Genomic DNA, 20,562 nt, shown 5'->3' on the forward strand with positions numbered 1-20,562 from the left:
GTGATTAAACAACAGTGACAATGAATTCTGATAGTGTATTTACTAGTTTTTTGAAATACGATATCACTTTCTCTACTCAAAAATCTTTAACAGCTTCCCACTGTTTAAATGAAAATACCGAATTTTGAGCTATACTAGAATGTTCATAATTTAGTCCTATTCTACATTTGAGATCTAAATCTTCAATTTGTGACCTAGAATATCACTATCACCCACCACACGTTCCTTTGTTTGGTCAAATCAGGCCACTTCCGGTTCCCCAAACATCTTTTCTTTCCCTCTTCCATGCTGGTGGTCAATCCTCCTAAGAATAGGTTTGCAAAATGTTCATCTTGTCAATATTAGCACCAAGGTCACCTCAAGTCATAATGGAGACTGAGGCAAAATAAAAAAGCAATAATATTTATTTAAATTTTAATATTTTTTCCTCATGGTATTTTTGGTACTAAATATTAATTTTTTTAAAAAATATTTCATTGAAATATTATTTATCTTGATTACTGAGATTTTTGGCAACCTTTTAAATTTTGTGCTTGAGGCACTAAACTCACTTACTTCATCCTAGAAGCTTCTTCATGAAGACTTTGATTTCCATAGCAAACATACACTTTTTTTGGTCCAAGATTCCAGTGCACTTTGTTTCTCTCTCCTTAATAACCCTCAACATTTCTACTTCTTCTATCACCACTATTACTTTCTAAGGACATTGAGGGCAGAAAGCTGGTGGTATCTTTGTTTCACCTTCATCATTTAGCATCTGTCTCATGCAGACTTAATGTTAGAAAACAAAGAGAAAAGCAAACCATTTTAATGGCAAAATGAGAATTCTCTGTAGTTCTTTATCCTCCACTTCTCTTAGGGAAGTCTTTGTAAGGGACTCTTTAAAAATATACAGAGTGCAGACTGTGAGTCACTCATTCACTGGAGAAATACTCATTGGGCATGTATGACATGCCACGTGCTCTTTTGGGGAAGAGGGTCCAGCAGAGAATGTGTCAGACACAGTCCCTGAACTCACGGACGATGCGTTTTAACAGGGAAAAATTCAGGAATGACGTGTTATCCCTGATGGTGATGAGTGCCATGAAAGAGGATTGTACACGATGTTAAGGGGGTCTACAGGAAAATTCTTTAACCTGTGAGTGAGTGGGTCTGAACAAAGGAACTCGAGGAAAGGGTTACTGGGAACCAGGTTCAGAAAACCTCATGTTTTGCTGTGTCTACTCTGACAGCCTCATATATCATACACTTATTAGAGAATGTCTGGGTAGCTGATTACCTAGTACTGCAAGGGAGCAAAAACTGCCACACCAGAATGTCTCTTTGGTACTTCCCTGGTAGTCCAGTGGTTAAGAATCCACCAATCCAGAGGACGCAGGTTGGATCCCTGATCAGGAAAATAAGATCCCACAGGCTGCAGGGCAACTACGCCCTGATGCCGCCACTAAAGAAGGTCTGTACACTGCAATGAAGAGCCCACAGAGCAAAAACAAACAAGAAAAACAGTCTCTGTGGCATACTGACCATGCCAAGCTGAAAAAACCAAGGCCCAAAAGTGAGTGAGTGAAAGCCACTCAGTCGTGTCCGACTCTTTGTGACCCCGTGGACTATACAGTCCATGGAATTCTCCAGGCCAGAATACCGGAGTGGGTAGCCGTTTCCTTCTCCAAGGTATCTTCCCAACCCAGGGATCGAACCTAGGTCTCCCACATTGCAGGTGGATTCTTTACCAGCTGAGCCACCAGGGAAGCCCAAAAGACTCATGAAGAAACTTTGACCTTCTTTCATATCTGCCTAAAAGAATTTAGAGGATCTGTTCCTAGAATTGAGTTTCACTAGAGATAGCTGAATTTATTTACCTATCATTTATCTACCAAACATTTGTTTTCTACCTCTGTGTGAATGGCCTTCCTCCTCTTTGAAGTCCCAAACCACTACTCCTAACATCTGCTTTTCTCTTTAGCTGAAGATGGCATTCAAGGTGAGGGTTTGGGCCATTTTGGTGAGTTAGCCAGTTTTCCTGGGTCTCTCCCATGTATACGTGTTATTCAAATTTGTTTGAGTTTTCTCTTAATCTGTCTCTTGTTAATTTAATTCTTAGACCAGCCAGAGAGCCTTGAAGAGCAGAGAGAAATTTCATCTTCCCCAACAGTACTGAATGTATTTCTTCTACAAAGAAGAAGAACCAAATACACAAGGGGATTATTCTCCCATGTTCCATGGGAACTAACAAATCTACTAAGAAAACCACAACCCAAGCCATAGAATCGGGATAATCGTAATTGTTCTTTGCCTTTGTTGCCGAGAGTTACTGCAAATGTCATTCTTTCCCAATATAATATTCAAACCTACCCACAGAAAGCCAATCAATCAACTGACCAATTCTCTGGATCGGGGATGGCAAGGTCAAAAGAGAGGCACAGAGGGTAACTAAACTTTTCACATTGAGAACGCCACTGGTCACTGGAGACTACATATTTTGTGAACTAGATAAAGATTCTATTTCAAAAAGGAGAGATTTATCCCGCAGATTCAATCATTTAGCATGAGTGATTGTTGTTTAATAATCATGGCACGTCAGGAGCTTTATAAAAAATTCTTTCTTGTCGCCCATAGTGGAAGAAGTCAAGCCCCGGCACCCTCCCCCGGCCATCCCTGGTGAATGAGGCAAGTCATTAAAGAGGAATTTGAATTGAGGAGCTTTTCACGGGATTTTCTGTCAAGACTTCTAAATAGACAGCCCATGAATGGGCCCTTACTTACAAACACAGCCTTGTTGCATGTGGGCTGAGCAAACAGACACCATTGTGGGGACAGGTGGAAAAGACGTATGAATGGACAGTGCAGTTTGCCGCTGTGGAGAATCTCATTACCAACTGACTCTGCGTGGCCTCTGTGTCTGGGAGGGCGGCCACCCTCCCATAAACCCTGCGCTTTTCTCACGTGTGTCTTCAAGACCGCCAACAATAGGAGGCACCATCTGAAATTCTTCTTCCCACCCCCCTCTTCTCCCCTTTATTGAAAACACCATTCCGATTTAGAAGTTCAGACACTGCACCTTTCTCATGGGACTCAAAAAGGTGACATGAAAGTAAGAAGGTTTCCTGAATGGGAGGGCATGACAAGGAAAGCGTTACCACCCTGAGGGCTCTCAGTGCTCCTGTACAGGTGGAAGAGGGGTGGAGGCTGTGTCCCCCTCTGCCCACATGCAGGCCGACATCTTTCTGTAAGAATCATGTGATCCTTATGGCCTACAGGAGACTGATGTGAGTGTTCAGCGATAAGCAAGTGGGCAATTGGAACTTCCCACAACCGTGATCTTGAATAAACAGTTTTGACATAGACAGGCATGGGAGAGAGAGCTAAAGTTGCTGTTTATCCCTTCACCAAAGGCAGCTTGAGGCCCTCAAATAATTGTCAAATTACAGAAGTAACAGCCAAAGGCCAAATCTCAGGAGAATGCTCAGATATGTTTTCAGGCTTTATAAGTACCTGGGGATAGATTATAAACACCTGCTGGTTGCAACAACGTGGGTACTGTAACCGAACAGGACCCCATGAGGTCTCTCAGAACAGACCTCCACCCATGTCCTCCACCTGTCTTTTGTCTGTAGAAAAAGTTTAGTAAAGAATAAAGTTAGTCAGAGAAGTGAGAAAGGGCAGAAAGAAAGGAAAACTGTTAAGCAAGACAAAATAATAATACTTTAGCCACTAAACAAAAGCAGGGACATTTAACTCTTCCTCAAGGACTGTAGATAATACTCTGAGCTGTGTCCTTTGAGCTGTTTTGCAGATACTGAAACTGACACCGGATGGGAGAAGTTAACTGTATCCTGCCGGGAAGCACATAGATCCCAAACTAGTTGGAACCAGAAGGTTGATGATGCTGACTTCCGATGACCTCCCCAGCAACGAATCAGAAGAATATCAAGAGGCTGATCACATCCTGCTGCTCAAACTCTGTAAGACACCTCGCGACCCTCTCCCTCTCCAGGGCAGGACACACAGTCTTTAGGGCATTAGCCCACTGTGGCACCCGTTGTCTGGCAAAGCAATAAAGCTATTTCTTTCTACTTCACCCAAAACTCTGTCTCTGAGACTTAATCCAGCACCAGTATCCTGAAGCCAAATGTTGGCAACAGTTCTAACAGAACAAGGGATCGACCTTAGTTTCTGGCATATTTTTTCCCTAAGCAGTACAAGGAAAAACAATATTATAACATGACATCTCAGAGTGGGAGTTACATGCTGGGCCCAGGTCAAGTCAACAGCCAAGGTAGTTATGAAAGGTCTAACTGGTGGATGAGTCCATAAAAAGTCTATTCACATTAAAGACTGAAAAGTGGGAAATTTCCCATCAGTCCAGTGGTTAGGACCTTGCCTTTGCACTGCTGAAGGCCTGGGTTCAGCCCTGGTTATGGAACTAGGATCCCACAAGCCACATAGCACATTCCCCCCAGAAAAAAAAGACTGAAAAGTCCTTGAAAACAAAACTAAACAAAATGGACTCTCAGAGAAATCACCAGGAACTACAAGCTCGGAGCAAGCTTAAAATCATTGGCATTTAGAGAGGGAGAGATATTCTGCGTATATGAAGGCTACTAGGATTTATCCCCAAGTCCAAACACCTTTTGTATTCAGTCTTCAGCTTTCTGGAACGCAAAGGGCTGTTATAACAAAACCTGAAAAAGTTGTTTCATGGAGGATATTGGGGCAAATGCACACAGAGTAGGAAACACACATAAAGCTTACAGATACAATGTCTCCACAACACAAACATGAGCTCCTACGCACTGAAGGACTCAACTGGGCTGACAGGTGGCAGGGCTAGGATAGGGCAGCCTCCTGGAAGCGGCTGCGATGGACGTGCAGTGACAACGGCACCAAGGGGGGTTGGTGTTCCCTGCAGGCACAGGAGCTGCACAGTCCACTGGACTGTAATGGAGATGGATGTCCATCGAGAGGAAGGGCTCATTTGCCAAAGGGAGCAGCAGTGGCCATTCACAAAGAAGGCTGGAAGAGGCAAAGGGAACGGCAGACGCTCTGTGATCTCTGACTGATTTCCTATTTGAAAACACACAGGAGACACTCCCTGGGTACTTTCAGAACTACTCAGCAGGGATGAGGATCAGAGAAACACGAGGATCAGAGAAACGCAGACTATTTCCACCCTGCACGGATCAGCCGTGAGATTAACTAAAACTCGTGTGCACGCCGTCTCTTTTTCCCCCATTTCCCCCAGTTCAGATTTGAACGGAGGTACAGAACCAGAAGACAGGGTTTCTGTGTCAACCGTATTGAAACATACAGAAATGATAAAGATCAATATGTTAACTCCCCATTATAATTTTCCACAGCAGTTTAAAACACACACACACACACACACACACACACACACACTTCAAAACCCAACTGCACTCTGAGCTCCCTCACTTTCAACAGTGAGTGCACCCAGGAAGATATAGCCCTAACAAGCTCAGCTACTGTCTCTTTTCAGCCATCACACTATATTGTTGGCCACCTCAAATTGTTCCTCTTTGTTCCAACCATGTGTTGATTTCCTACCTGTCCTTTAAAATCTTCCTGTGTGGTCTCTACAGCTTCTTTCATGCTTCATCTCAGTAAGCTTCCTCTCTCGTTTCCTCCAAATGTTGTCTAGAATAAGAGAGAAGATCATTTGGTTCTAATTTTCGTTGGTCAGACTACACATCTCATCTTAAATATTGTTTTCAGATTTCATCACCTGTTAAAGAGACCGCAATCAGATAGCAAATGTTTTCAGAAGAACTGTAACTATTACATCAACTGTGTCTGGTTCAGGGTGACACATAAGGCATACTTAATAAATGTCTCAGACTCTCTTCTCTTTCTGCATAGAAACTGTGTGAGTGAGGCCAGAGGATGGATGTAGGACCTGGATTGCCTAGGCTCAAACCCCATCTCCACCGTTTATCTGTTTTGGGATCTGGATCAAGATTCGTAAGTTCTAAAGAAAGTTCTTTGGCTCAGTATACTCAGCCATCAACCAAGCAAAGGGTAGCATATTTCCTAGGGTTACTGTAAAGATGAAATGAATTTAAATCATTTAAATGTTTAGAAGTCAACTATTAACCAGTTATTGACAGATGTTAGTTGTTATTAGTAAGACAAATGTATCAGGACTTATGTTAAAATTAGAACTTTCTACTAAAGCATTCACAGTAACCAGACTAGAAAAAAACAAGGGAAGAACTAGGGGGAAAAAACACTCTGAAAAACAGAAACAACCAACATGCTGTTTACGCCTTTCCACATCTGACATAAACCTAAGATATTTTCCACTATAAAGATGCAGATAAAATTTGAAATATAACTCTGCATACTATCTAAACAATTTTGTATCTGTCCTGTAAAACCTTTAGTACATAGGTTTTGATACAAACATGTTTTTACTTTGGAGATAAGCTACAGATAAATTTAAGAGACAATGCAACAGATAACGAGCACAGTCCAGGAGTGCTATTTCTAAGAGTAACCAGGGCACTGAGCATTTGTTTCCATCCAGTCCTAGTAAGAAATCAAAGGAAATCCATCCTGGAGCCTCAGAAAATTATGTGAGACTAGTAGCTCTCTCCAGTTTTGTTTGTGGATCTGCTTATAACATCACGCAGAAAAGATATTCCATGTCTCGGAACCCTTTTTTTTTCATTTGGACGAGGATTTTGAAGACTCATGAAACCATGATCAATTGAGGAATCAGTCCTCAGAACTGACGGGGCTGAGAGCTGCGTACTCATTTTGCATGGTACACATTTTGGTTTTGATACATCACATTTCTTGCAGAAACCATAAGAAAACGCCATTGAGGCTTCCCTATCATTTCATTGAAACAAATGGGAACAAGTTAGAAAGGAAGGAAAAAAAGCAAAACACTGTTTTAGGATCTTTGCTACTTAAATGTGTTTTAGTTAGATCACATAAACTTTCTATAAAGATAAATCTACCTTCTTTTCTGTATTTTTCAATTAGAGCATAAAATATACACTCTGTTCTTTTTAAACATTATTAATAACTCATGTGTAAAGTTAGCCGTTTTGTGGTGACTAAACCAGTGAATATATTTTGGCATTTATGAGTTCAATTGCCTCTCTAAACTCAGAGAAATTCTTTGTAGAGGCAGTGATCCAATTCTTTATCATTATTTTACCAACCAGAATAAATCACTTACTAAATGACGTTAAATTGTATTAGCAAATGCAGAGCATATAAGATAAGTCTATAAGAGTCCTAAACAGGCTTTTAAGCTTTTTATTCTTCCTGTCATATGTTGTAGATCTCATGTGTTGCCCACCTCGACATTTCCCTCTTTCTTGATGGTCTGGTAGTATGGATTTTCATTTTTTAATTGCAGTATACATCTAGGAATATTATCCCACATTATCTTGGCTGTCTCAAGAAGATATTGGAATTAGAAGGTGGCTGTCTATCGAGGCAGGCACTACTCAAGACTGACACACTTCTTTTTTTTTTTTTTTTTTTTTTTTTTTTTTTTTTTTTTTTTTTTTATAAATTTATTTATTTTACTTGGGGGCTAATTACTTTACAATATTGTAATAGTTTTTGCCATACATTGACAAGAATCAGCCATGGGTTTGACTGACACACTTCTTAACTAAAGCTTTAACATTTTTTGATGAATGCCTCTCTATCAATATAGAAGACCTGTTTCATCTCCCTTTTCTTGGCCAAGTGAATGTCTAGGAACTATCCAAAGTCTGCTTATGTTTCTTTCTTGGGTTTTCTATATTTGTCATATCCTTTACCCAAGATCTAAAATCTCTTACATGGTTCAATGTATCTGTAAACCCTTTAAAACCCCACCAATCACCCTGTCTGAAAGCCAACATCCAAGTCTCCTGAGACATTCAAAAAAATATTCCTAAGAATGCTGCTGCTGCTGCTGCTAAGTCGCTTCAGTCGTGTCCGACTCTGTGCGACCCCATAGACGGCAGCGCAGCAGGCTCCGCCGTCCCTAGGATTCTCCAGGCAAGAATACTGGAGTGGGTCGCCATTTCCTTCTCCAGTGCATGAAAGGGAAAAGTGAAAGTGAAGTCGCTCAGTCGTGTTGGACTCTTAGCGACCCCATGGACCGTAGCCTACCCGGCTCCTCCATCCATGGGATTTTCCAGGCAAGAGTACTGGAGTGGGGTGCCATTGCCTTCTCCAACGCATGAAAGTAAAAAGTGAAAGTGAAGTCGCTCAGTCGTGTCCAACTCTTAGCGACCCCATGGACTGCAGCCCACCAGGCTCCTCCATCCATGGGATTTTCCAGTCAAGAGTACTGGAGTGGGTTGCCACTGCCTTCTCCAAGACTAAAAGGAAATAGCAAAAGAATGATTACAATAATATATTTATCAAATACTTAACATGTTCTAGGAACAGTACTTGTTTTGTGTGTACATATATACATATATATTTCTAAGGAAAGAGTTATGTTACTCTATATATAGTTATATAAATATATAATTATATATATATACACAAAAACAATGAAGTTTACAATGACTCCTCTATGTTGAGATTATGTCAATTTTTAAAATAATAAACTTTATAATACATTACTCTTTGGTACCATTATAAAGAGACTCAAGACTGCAATTAAGCTTGAGAGATATCTTTGAGCTATTTGTATAAAAACTATGATAAAAGACCAAAAAAAAAAAAACCAGTGGTAGTATAAATCTAGTTGGATTTTAACTTTCTTGGAACATTCACTGCAAAACCATTTTTAAACTACTTCATGCATGTGTCCTGATGGTCACCTTTGTCCAGTTTGCCAAGATAAGAATGATCTTAGGCAACTCATTTAACCAATAGGATTTCATCATGGATGAACTAAGACCGATTATAGCTGTTCCACATATCTTGTCAGTTTTGTGGAAGGTGAAATGAGAATTTCTAACAGGAGAATAATAGTCTTTGAAGCAAATGGTGCTGGCTCCATTAGTTCAGTGGTGAAAACATTGTGCACTGAGATTATCTGTTCTCTTTAGCACCTCTTTTTTTTTTTTTTTTCACCTCTAATTTGGGGAGAGCAGTGTTTATTGATACATTTAGTTGTTAGTCTCTAAAACAGCCTCTAAAGATTCTCAAGTCCTGGCTCAAGGCCTTGAATGGATACCTTCGGTAACAAATAGGATAGACTAGTATAACTAATAGGACATTACAAAAGTGACTGTGGGCCATTTAGGAGATTTGGTCATAAAAGACATTGACACTTCCCTTTGCTTATTTGAATTGCATGCATTGATGAAAGTTATCTGCCTTGTTCTGAGGCAACAGAAGTAGATCCAGGAAATAATGCTCTGGGAGAGTAACTTAGCTACCTGTCAATCACCAACAGCAATTCATTGGCCATATCAGTAAGCCACCACAGAAGTGGATTCTTCAACTCTAGTCAAGCCAACCATGTGAGTGAGCATTACGCATGTAGTTATTCCAACCCAAGTCAAGACTTCAGATGAATGCAACGCTAGCCAAACTGCTGAGGGCAAATTCCTGAGAATCTCCCCAGCCACAGCTGCACATCTAAGCTGCCCTTAATTCCTTACCCACAGACATGGAAGATAATGAATGTCTATTGTTGGTTTAAACCATTTGGGGTTGAGTTAATTTGTTAAACAGAAAGAGATAGCTGAAATAAGGAAGTAAACATACCTTAGAAAGCAATTATAATAAGTAAAGAAAATTCCTCTACACATGTTTATATACTGTGTCTCTACACTATTGCACTGTGTAAGAGCTTGATAAACAAGTCTTTCGTGGAGTTGGACATTCTTTGTAAACTATACTATTAAGATACATTTCTTTTACTATATTTATTTGGAGCTATAATTTTTTGAATCCCTACCCAGAAATTATTTCCTTTTTTCCCTTAAATAATATCTTGTACATTTCAGAACCTAGGATTTTCAGGGTCAATGGACCTCATATTCAGATCCGGGGGAATGTCCCTGGCAACAGTAATTACCTCAGGAGTATATATGTGACATAAGACAATCTAGAAATCTATATCACTTACTGTAGTTAACAGAAATTATTCAACTATGAGGGCAGATAGTCCCGGAATGATGAAGGATCTCTGAATGACAGAGAAAATAGGCAGAAAGAAATGCTAGGGTATGGTTGATTAAATCAATTAGACATGAAGCCCATCCTATTTTTGGAATTTCTCATTATGAGAGTTGACACATTCTTTTTATTGTCCAATGTAATAGTAATAGTACTGACACAAATATTTCAGTATTTTAAAATGCAGGATGTTAGGATAATTTGTGCAATTTCTTTTTATTACCTCTATTTTGATACATTATCTACAAGAATCAAACAGTTTATGTTAAGAATTTCAAGTTGCGTTTCTTGAAACTTCAGTTCCATTGGATTGTGAATTATGGATTTTACATGCTGGTTCCTCTTTAAGCACTCCTTATATTTAGAGCTATTGTTTTCTATTCCCTTAATTTCCCATCAGAAATATACTTGGCTAAATCTCCATCACTGTATCGCCACAACTTACTGTAAGAAGAAAAGCTACTGCTTTTCAGAAAAGAAAGCAAGTAGTTACTTTTATACTGGCAAGGCAGCAGCCACTGTATACAAGACTTCATCACCACTCCTTTTTTTTCCATCCTCATTCATTCACTTGAAATCAGATTCTGGAATTTGTCCTTGTCAGTAAATGAAACCACAAGGCTGCTTCCAAGAGAACTGGCAAGGAACTAAAGTGGGTACGCAGAGTCAGAAATCACTGACTCCCGTTGTGTGACCTTGTGGGAAGCCTGTTCTCCCAGACACTTGAACTCATTAACTTCAGAACTGGGATTCTGCAAAGAAGCCAACGGTTCCCTTTTCTGTCGGCAGACATCTTGATCTCAGAAGTCAGCTCACCGCCCTCCTGATAGACAGGAGAAAGAACACAGGTTTCTGTATCAAACTCCCAGATCCGCTGCAAATTAGTCTAGACCTGGTAAACCTGAGTTCACTTGTAGTTGCCTTGCTGCATAGCTCTTTGGCTTGGAACAAGTCATTTAACCTTGCTCAGCCACTGCTGTCTCATCCTCAAAATGGAGAAGAATATTATCTATTTCAAATGGTTAGTGGAAATTAAAATGAAATTATGCATATTAATCATAGGTGGCATTTGTGGTAAAAAGCTTGTCTGTCAGTGCAGGAAATGTAAGAGATGTAGGTTCAATCCCTGGGTCAGGAAGATCCCTGGAGAAGGGCATGACAACCCACTCCAGTATTCTTGCCTGGAGAATCCCATGGACAGAGGAGCCTGGAGGGCTATGGTCCAGAGAGTTGCAAAGAGTCATATACGACTGAAGCGACTTAGCACACATTCACACGCAATTTAACAAGTCTTGAATATAGTATATGGAATTTTCTTCCCCTTCTATTTCATTGTCATAATATTGCCCAAAGGATAACTTTTCAAATTAACTCACTGAAAAAAAATGCAACTAACACAGAAATGGTTTGAGAAGAAATTTAAAACATCCCACGACTTAAGTCCCTAGCTTCTCTACTCACAGCTACATTCCACATGCAAGTTAATATTCTTCAGTGGCTCTGCCCATATTCTTCCAGAATTTTTTCCTTTATAACAATGCAGTTATTTTATTTGTATTGGTGTTATCACCATTCTGCAAATATTATTAATGACCCATCAGTTGTCAAACACAAAGGATCCAGTGAAATAAGACTAAGCAACACAATAAGTAGTGAAGGTTTTTGATGACATAGGAAAAACATGAAGAACACAAAATTGCTTTGCTGAATTTTAAGTGATTAGGAGTCTCACAAATTGTAAACTGATACAGTCTTGCTGGAAGACAACCTAGGCCCTCACTCATCAAAAGGCTTAAACAAAATGCTAGTATTTTGAAAGTCACTCAGTCCTGTACTGGAGTGGGTAACCTTTCCTTTTTGCAGGGGATCTTCCCAACACAGGGATTGAACCCAGGTCTCATGCATTGCAGGCGATTCTTTACCAGATTAGCAAGTCAGCTTCTATGAATTTATCCCAAATAAATGGCTAGCAACACATCAAGGACTTCTGTGAGAGTCTAATGCCACATACTGCCAAATGGCTTTATCTATAAACCATGCAAATCACTGTCACTGAATGAGAAGAGAAAATATTTTCAGCTAAGTAGTGTCACCAGAATATCTGAGTTAAAACAACAACAACAACAACACACAAAATGCTATGTAAGAGAAATAACTCTAAATCTAAAAGAAATGAAAATTCTAAGTTTAAATCTGCTATGAAGTCACTTTTGACAAATTAATTCATACTTGTGTTACTTTTCATATCTATCAAATTAGGGATTCATGTAGTTAGATTTTAAGAGGTCTTCTTGGTTGAAAGAAAGTGGTTTTCCCAGAATGCTTTACCGGCACAGTCCATATCTCAACACAAGGCTGTCAACTACAAATTGGCACTTGCCAGAGACTGAACAACAAGGGCATTTGCCATCTGCCTGTGCTACTGCAGTGGCTGACCTCTGACACCCCCTGAAGGAAATTACAGGGTGGAGAGTGAGGTACTCTGTGCTCCAGGGAAACTGGTAGAATAAATCTTTAGACACTCAGATATTTTCCAAGAACTGATTTCCAGGATCCCGATCTTTGCATCTCCTCATATCTAAAGTTGAAAGTGAAAGTCGTTCAGTCATGTACTTTGCTTTTTGCTTTGCTTCCCCATGGACTATACAGTCCATGGAATTCTCAAGGCCAGAATACTGGAGTGGGTATAGCCTTTCCCTTCTCCAGGGGATCTTCTAAACCCCAGGGATCAAACCCAGGTCTCCCACTTTGCAGGCAGATTCTTTACCAGCAGAGCCACAAGGGAAGCCCAAGAATACTGGAGTGGGTAGCCTATCCCTTCTCCAGTGGATCTTTCTGACCCAGGAATCAAACTGGGGTCTCCTGGATTGCAGGTGGATTCTTTACCAACTGAGCTATCAGGGACGCCCCCCTCATATCTAGAAAAGCACTGAATCTCTTCATGATGACATCAGCCCCTCATGACTAGCAGAAAACCTCCTGTGAAGTTAAGTATTTGATTGCATCAAACTCCCCCTTCACCAAAATCTTATATATTAACCTCTCCCCATTACCTCTTTGGAGCAGTCTCTCAACTACCTGAGCTTCTGTCTCCCAAGTTGCAGTCCTCATTCCGTCGCCAATAAAATTCAACACCCAACTTTCACATTGTACATCCTTTTAGTAGACAAACCAAATGAATTTAAATACAGCCTATACTCTATCAATGTCGACTAAATTTTAATTTGAAACTTTCATTTTTCAAGATTTATTAAGTATGTAAAAAAGTATATAATTTTGATGATAGTAGTCAATCTTTTCATTTATCATATTTACTACAGATATCAATAGAGAACACAAATTCCACTTCACATAGTTACTTCTGGCTAACATTCTAAAAAAAAAAAAAAAAAAAAGCCCTTAAATAGTGATCTTGTTTTAAATAATAGATGTTTCCTATGAAAGCTTCCTCATATTTTAGATTTACAACAAACCTTAAGTACAATTTAGGGGATAGTGGTCTACATATGAAAGACATAAAAGAAAGGAAAGCTTCAATGATAGAACAAATCTTGTGAAAAGTAGTTCAACAGGCTCATAGTCAAAGGGTCAAGGTCTTTTCAGATGGCGAATCACTCTTGATTCTGTGAAAAATCCTTTCAATAGAATGGGGATTTCCATTTCTGCCTAATTTGACATCTACAGTTCATTACACTAAATCTTTTCATCAGCTGTACACACATTTGCCAAACCAAGGGGTGCAGTTAACTTTTGTTGTATGAAAAATGACTCTTTTGTCAAATCAGTTCAACACCTTTATATCTTGTTATAAACTATATTGGTTTTCTATTATTGTTTCATAACAAATCAAGGCAAACTTAGAAGCTTAAACAAAATTCATTTACTATCCCACATTCTCCTTATGTCAGAAGTCTAGCATAACTAAATCTGGTTTTCTGCTCAGAGTATCACACTCAAAGTATTGGCTGACTATGTTCAAATCTAAAGTTCTAGGAAAAATTTATTTCCAAACACATTAGGTCATTGAGAGAATTTTTTGTGTGTTAGTAGGAATGAGGTCTCCCTTTCCCCTCTGTTAAGCAACTCTCATATTTTAGAGGCTATAAGTTTGGGACTTCTCTCAGGCCTTTCACAATTCACAACAAACAGCAAGAGCCCTCATGTAGAATCTTCCTCACACTTTGAAATTCTGCCTTTCCCATCTGCAATTAGCCAAAGAAAACTCTCTGCTGTAAAAGGGCTCCTATAATTATCCTAGACCTACCCTGATCATCTCCCTGTCTTAAGGTCAACTGATTAGTAATTTTAATTACAACAGCCAAGTACCTCTTGTTATGAATTCAATAAAAAAAAAAAATCACAGGGTAACGATGAGCAAAGAGGACAGGTTCAGAGTCTCTAGGATTAGGGTTGGAAATCTTGGAGAGTCATTTTAGAAATCTTCCTACACAGAAGCAGAAGTCCAGGCACATCCTGTTTTACTGTAAATAATCCTTCCAGTTTGACACAATTCTAAAGCACATGGCAACGTTTTTTACACTAATTGCACAACATGAGAGATCAATGAGAAACTTTAGTTTCTACAACTACTATATGACATATTTATTTAAGGGACAAAAAGTTGTTTTTTGGATGCAAAGAAATTATAGAATTTATCTATCTCTTAACCAATCTAAAATCTATGGATTCCCTTTGAAACATTGCAATAACAATCAATAACAGCTCAATGATTTACCCAGTGCCATTGTTGTCAATATTTCACTTGATTTCATTCATATAATCCCCATAATTAGTTCAAGATCATTCATCTAGTAAATGGTTCAGCCTGCTATTGTACCAGCCACTCCAGAGCCCACACACCTAACCTTTATATTAAACCATTTCTATGAGTCATGTTTGTACAATACTTCCCTAATTACACCTCTGATGAGAAGCTCAAGATACTATAAGATACTCTATTGTGATTTTTGACATCTGTAAATATTAGGAAAATTATTTTGAGTTTATATATTTATGCTGCTGCTGCTGCTGCTAAGCCGCTTCAGTTGTGTCCGACTCTGTGCGACCCCACAGACAGCAGCCCACCAGGCTCTGCCATCCCTGGGATTCTCCAGGCAAGAATACTGGAGTGGGTTGCCATTTCCTTCTCCAGTGCATGAAAGGGAGAAGCAAAAGTGAAGTAGCTCAGTCGTGTCCGACTCTTAGCGACCCCATGGACTGAAGCCTTCCAGGCTCCTCCATCCATGCGATTTTCCAGGCAAGAGTACTGGAGTGGCACTACTAATTTGTCTAGGTCTGCTCTAAGCAAATTTAAAAATCTACATTTTAATACACTATTTTTTCTTTATTTGGTGGGACATTATGAGTTTAAATCCCTTATCAAGTTTCCCATAAGCCTTTTCTCTAAGCTAAATATCCCTCAATGCTTCAACAGTTCCTCCTGTGGTATAGACTCCAAACTTACACTAATCTAAATGCCAGACATCAAATCCTTAGATGTATCCAAATGACTACTGCCCAGCACAACCCTATTTGAAAATTGTTACCATGATTATGAAGGATATATGACATATGGGTGTAAATCATCATATGTCAGGCTATGCTGCAGTATAGCAGTATAATTTCCACCTACCAAATCTCAGTCACTCAGCACATTGACATGTATTTTTTTTAAATTGGGTTCTATGTCCAGTGTGAGTTGAAAGTGGTTTTGATCATCGTAACTATTTGGTGAAACGATTCAGAAGATTCTAGTTGAACACTTACTTCCACAGTCAATGGGCAGGTAGAAAGGGGCAAAATTGAGCTTTGCGTTGGTATTTAAAACTTCCTCCTTGGAACTCTTCTACACTGTTGATGGGACAGTAAACGGGTGCAGACACTATGGAAAACAGTACGGATGCTCCTTAAAAACTGAAAATTGAGCTACCATATGATCCAGCAATCCTACTCCTGGGCGTATAATGCTGAAAAGATAAAAACTCTAATTCAAAAAGACATGTGCACCCCAATATTCGTTGCAGCACTATTTACAGTAGCCAAGACATGGTTTAGCCGAGCCAAACCACAATCACAGAAAACTAACTGATCTGACCACATGGACCACAGCCTTGTCTAACTCAATGAAACTATAAGCCATGCCATGTGGAGCTACCCAAGATGGATGGGTCATGGTGGAGAGTTCTGACAAAATGTGATTCACTGCAGAAGGGAATGGCAAACCACTTCAGTATTCTTGCCTTGAGAACCCCATGAATAGTATGAAAAGGCAAAAAGATAGGACACTGAAAGATGAATTCCCCAGGTCAGTAGGTGCCCAATATGCTACTGGAAATCAGTGGAGATATTACTGCAGAAAGAATGAAGAGAGGAAACCAAAGCAAAACAACACCCAGTTGTGGATGTGACTGGTGATGGAAGTACAGTCCAATGCTGTAAAGAGCAATATTGCATAGGAACCTGGAATGTTGGGTCCATGAATCAAGGCAAATTAGAAGTGGTCAAATAGGAGATGGCAAGAGTGAATATTGATATTTTAGGAATCACTGAACTAAAATGGACTGGAATAGGTGAATTTAACTCAGATGACCATTGTATCTACTACTGTGTGCAAGAATCCCTTAGAAGAAATAGAGTAGCCATCATAGTCAAAAAAAGAGTCCAAAATGCAGTACTGGGATGCAATCTCAAAAATGACAGAATTATCTGTTTGTTTCCAAGGAAAACCATTCAATATCACAGAAACCCAAGCTTATGCCTTGACCAGTAATGCTGAAGAAGCTGAAGTTGAATGGTTCTATGAAGACCTACAAGACCTTCTAGAACTAACACCCCCAAAAGATGTCTTTTTTATTATAGAAGACTGGAATGAAAAAGTAGAAAGTCAAGAAAAAGATATACCCATTTGAATGCAGAGTTCCAAAGAATAGCAAGGAGAGATAAGAAAGTGATCAATGTAAAGAAATAGAGGAAAACAAGAGAATGGAAAAGACTAGAGATCTCTTTAAGAAAATTAGAGATACCAAGGGAACATTTCATGCAAAGATAGGCACAATAAAGGACAGAATTGGTATGGACCTAACGGAAGCAGAAGATATTAAGAACAGGTGGCAAGAATACACAGTTCTATACAAAAAACGATCTTCATGACCCAGACAACCATGATGGTGTGATCATTCACCTAGAGTCAGACATCCTGGAATGCAAAGTAAAGTGGACTTTAGGAAGCATCACTACAACAAAGCTAGAGGAGATGATGGAATTCCAGTTCAGCTATTTCAAATCCTAAAAGATGATGCTGTGAAAGTTATGGATACAATATGCCAGCAAATTTGGAAAATTCAGCAGTGGCCACAGGACTAGAAAAGGCCAGTTTTCATTCCAATCCCAAAGAAGGGTAATGCCAAAGAATGCTCAAACTACTTCATAATTGCACTCATCTCACATACTAGCAAAGTAATGAGCAAAATTCTCCAAGCCAGGCTTCAACAGTACATGAACTGTGAACTTCCAGACTTTCAAGCTGGATTTAGAAAAGGCAGAGGAACCAGAGACTAAATTGCCAACATCCGCTGGATCATCAAAAAAGCAAGAGTGTTCCAGAAAAACATCTACTTCTACTGTTTTGATTATGTCAAAGCCTTTGACTGTGTGGATCACAACAACTGTGGAAAGTTCTTAAAGGGATGGGAATACCAGACCACTTGACTTGCCTCCAGAGAAATCTGTATGCAGGTCAAGCAGCAACAGTTAGGACTGGACATGGAAAAACAAACTGGTTCCAACAGAAAAGGAGTACCTCAAGGTTGTATATGGTCACCCTGCTTATTTCTTATATGCAGAGTACATAACGAGAAATGCTGGACTGGATGAAGCAAAAGCTGAAATCAAGATTGCTGGTAGAAAAATCAATAACCTCTGATATGCAGATGATACCACACTTTTAGCAGAAAGCAAAGAAGAACTAAAGAGCCTCTTGATGAAAGTGAAAGAGGAGAATGAAAAAGTTGGCTTAAAACTCAACATTCAGAAAACTAAGATCATGGCATCTGGTCCCATCACTTCATGGCATATAGATAGGGAAACATTGAAAACAGTGACAGATTTTATTTTGAGGGGCACCAAAATCCCTGTAGGTGGTGACTGCAGCCATGAAAAAGATGCTTGCTCCTTGGAAGAAAAGCTATGACCAACTTAGACAGCATATTAAAAAGCAGAGACATTACTTTACGATCACAGGTCCATCTAGTCATAGCTATGGTTTTCCAGTAGTCATGTATGGATGTGAGAGTTGCCCTATAATGAAAACTGAGCACCAAAGAATTGATGCTTTTGAACTGTGGTGTTGGATAAGACTCTTGAGAGTCCCTTGGACTGCAAGGAGATCCAACCAGTTTATCCTAAAGGAAATCAGTCCTGAATATTCATTGGAAGGACTGATGCTGAAGCTGCAACTCCAATACTTTGGCTACCTGATATGAAGAAGTGACTCATTGGTAAATATCTTGCTGCTGGGAAAGATTGAAGGCGGGAGGAGAAGGGGAGGACAGAGGATGAGATGGTTGGGTGGCATCACAGACTCAATGGACATGAGTTTGAGTCAACTCCGGGAGTTGGTGATGGACAGGGAGGCCTGGTGTGCTTCAGTCTATGGAGTCACAGAGTCAGATATGACTGAGTGACTGAACTGACTAACTGTCTGAAGACCAGGAAACAATCTAAATGTCCATTGACAGAAGAATGGATAAAGAAGTGGCATGTTCATTTGCAAAGTTGTGTCCAATTCTATCCAATCCCATGGACTACAGTATGCCATGCTTCCCTGTCCTTCACTATCTCCCGGAGTTTGCTCAAATTCTTGTCCATGGAGTCAGGTGTGTGTATACACACTCAGCCATGAAGAAAGAATGAAACATCACCATTTGCAGAAACATGGATGGATCCAGATATTATTGTACTAAGGGAAGTAAGTCAGGCAGAGAAAGACAAATATATGATATGATTTATATGTAGCAATGAAAAAATAATACAAATCAACTTATTTACTAAACAGAAACAGACTCACAGACATAGAAAACAAACTTGTGGGTACCAAAGAGAAAAGAGAAGTAAGAAGGATACATTAGAAATAAGGGATTAAGAGATACACATCACTATATATAAAATAAACAAAAAGGATTTATAGTAAAGCACATAAAATTATATTCAATATAATGACCTATAATGGAGAAGAATCTGTAGCTGTACACCTGAATTTAACACAACATTGTAAATCAAGTATAGTTTAAAAAAATTTAAAATCTTCCTCTCTGGTAATGACAGGTAAAAATACGCCCAGCACACACACACACACACACAAATTTTTTGCTAACATTCTAAAGCGAGTCACATGGCCCTGCCTAACTTCAAAGAGGTTTTGACCACAAGTATCACCTTATCCTAATACCTGAAAGGAAGAAGAGAAGTAGAATAGTGAAATAAAGAAAACATGAGCCTCAGTATGTGTCAGGTTATGCTGCAATAAAAATACCACTTTAATGACTTCTATGGTGTGCAAGCTGTTCTATTCAAACATAGCTACAGCGTCTCCTATTTTCTTTGAGCCAATTCTTCCTGTGATCTGAGCACCATCCTTCTATCCACACAGCCCAAAATGTGTCATTCTTGATGAAAGTCATGTCACTGTAATCCTCATAGTCACCACGCTAAGAAATCTACAAACTATAATGCCCTGCAGACTGCAGTTCTCCAACCATTCCCGTGATGACATCGTGGCATAAAATAAATCTATACCAGGTTTTTGATCTAAAGAATATAGTATGATATTATGAGGGAAAAAAGGGACGTGAGATGAAGGCGTTGTACAGTGCCACACTGCACATGACGTTATGCATTGTGATCAACACTCAGTGAGAGGAAAAGCATGCTTTTTCTGGAAATGCCAGTTCATCTCTTCCAAATCAGAAATATGTTATACTATCCACTGCAAGGCAAATGGATTTGCTGAATGTTACTCATCTCATTGCTATGTAGCCTGCCAATAATATACCTAACGAAAATTGTCAGAAATCAAGGAGCTTTCCTTTTCGCCCTGCTTATATTGGCATCAGTGAAGCACGCTACATCTGGAGAGATTACTAGCACTAGAATCTGGTGAATGACTCAAAGGGAAAGGAAAGATATAAACGAAGTTTGGCTTTCTGAAGAGTTGACAAAAATAAAAATTTGGAGCCTAGTTTATATTTAAAGACAAATTTCAAGGCAGATATTCTATTTTTAAATTTTATTTTAGGTAAGGGGATTGCTTCATTTTAATCATTTGAAATTAAGCTCTGAACCACCCACAATGTACAAAAAAAAAACCCCAAAAACTAGCAGATCAAACACAGGCATCCTTTTGACAGATAGCAAAGATTCTTAAGAGATATCTATAAACATTAAAATAGAGTTTCT

General features: G+C 39.3%; 1 protein-coding gene across 8 annotated transcripts in view; it reads right to left on the reverse strand.

Moving 5' to 3' along the window:
- The window catches only part of LRRC4C (leucine rich repeat containing 4C), a 1,846,189-nt gene that overhangs the window by 1,156,653 nt on the left and 668,974 nt on the right, over positions 1–20,562 (reverse strand). For all 8 annotated transcript variants that reach the window (XR_014069609.1, XR_014069617.1, XR_014069614.1 and 5 more), the window contains one exon: positions 5,566–5,655. The gene's annotated coding sequence lies outside the window, so the exon portion shown is untranslated. The remainder of the gene's footprint in view (positions 1–5,565; positions 5,656–20,562) is intronic.

The sequence above is a fragment of the Giraffa tippelskirchi genome, chromosome 11 (assembly GCF_054371585.1).
Source record: "Giraffa tippelskirchi isolate mGirTip1 chromosome 11, T2T-mGirTip1v1.2.pri, whole genome shotgun sequence".
Classification (NCBI taxonomy): domain Eukaryota; kingdom Metazoa; phylum Chordata; class Mammalia; order Artiodactyla; family Giraffidae; genus Giraffa; species Giraffa tippelskirchi.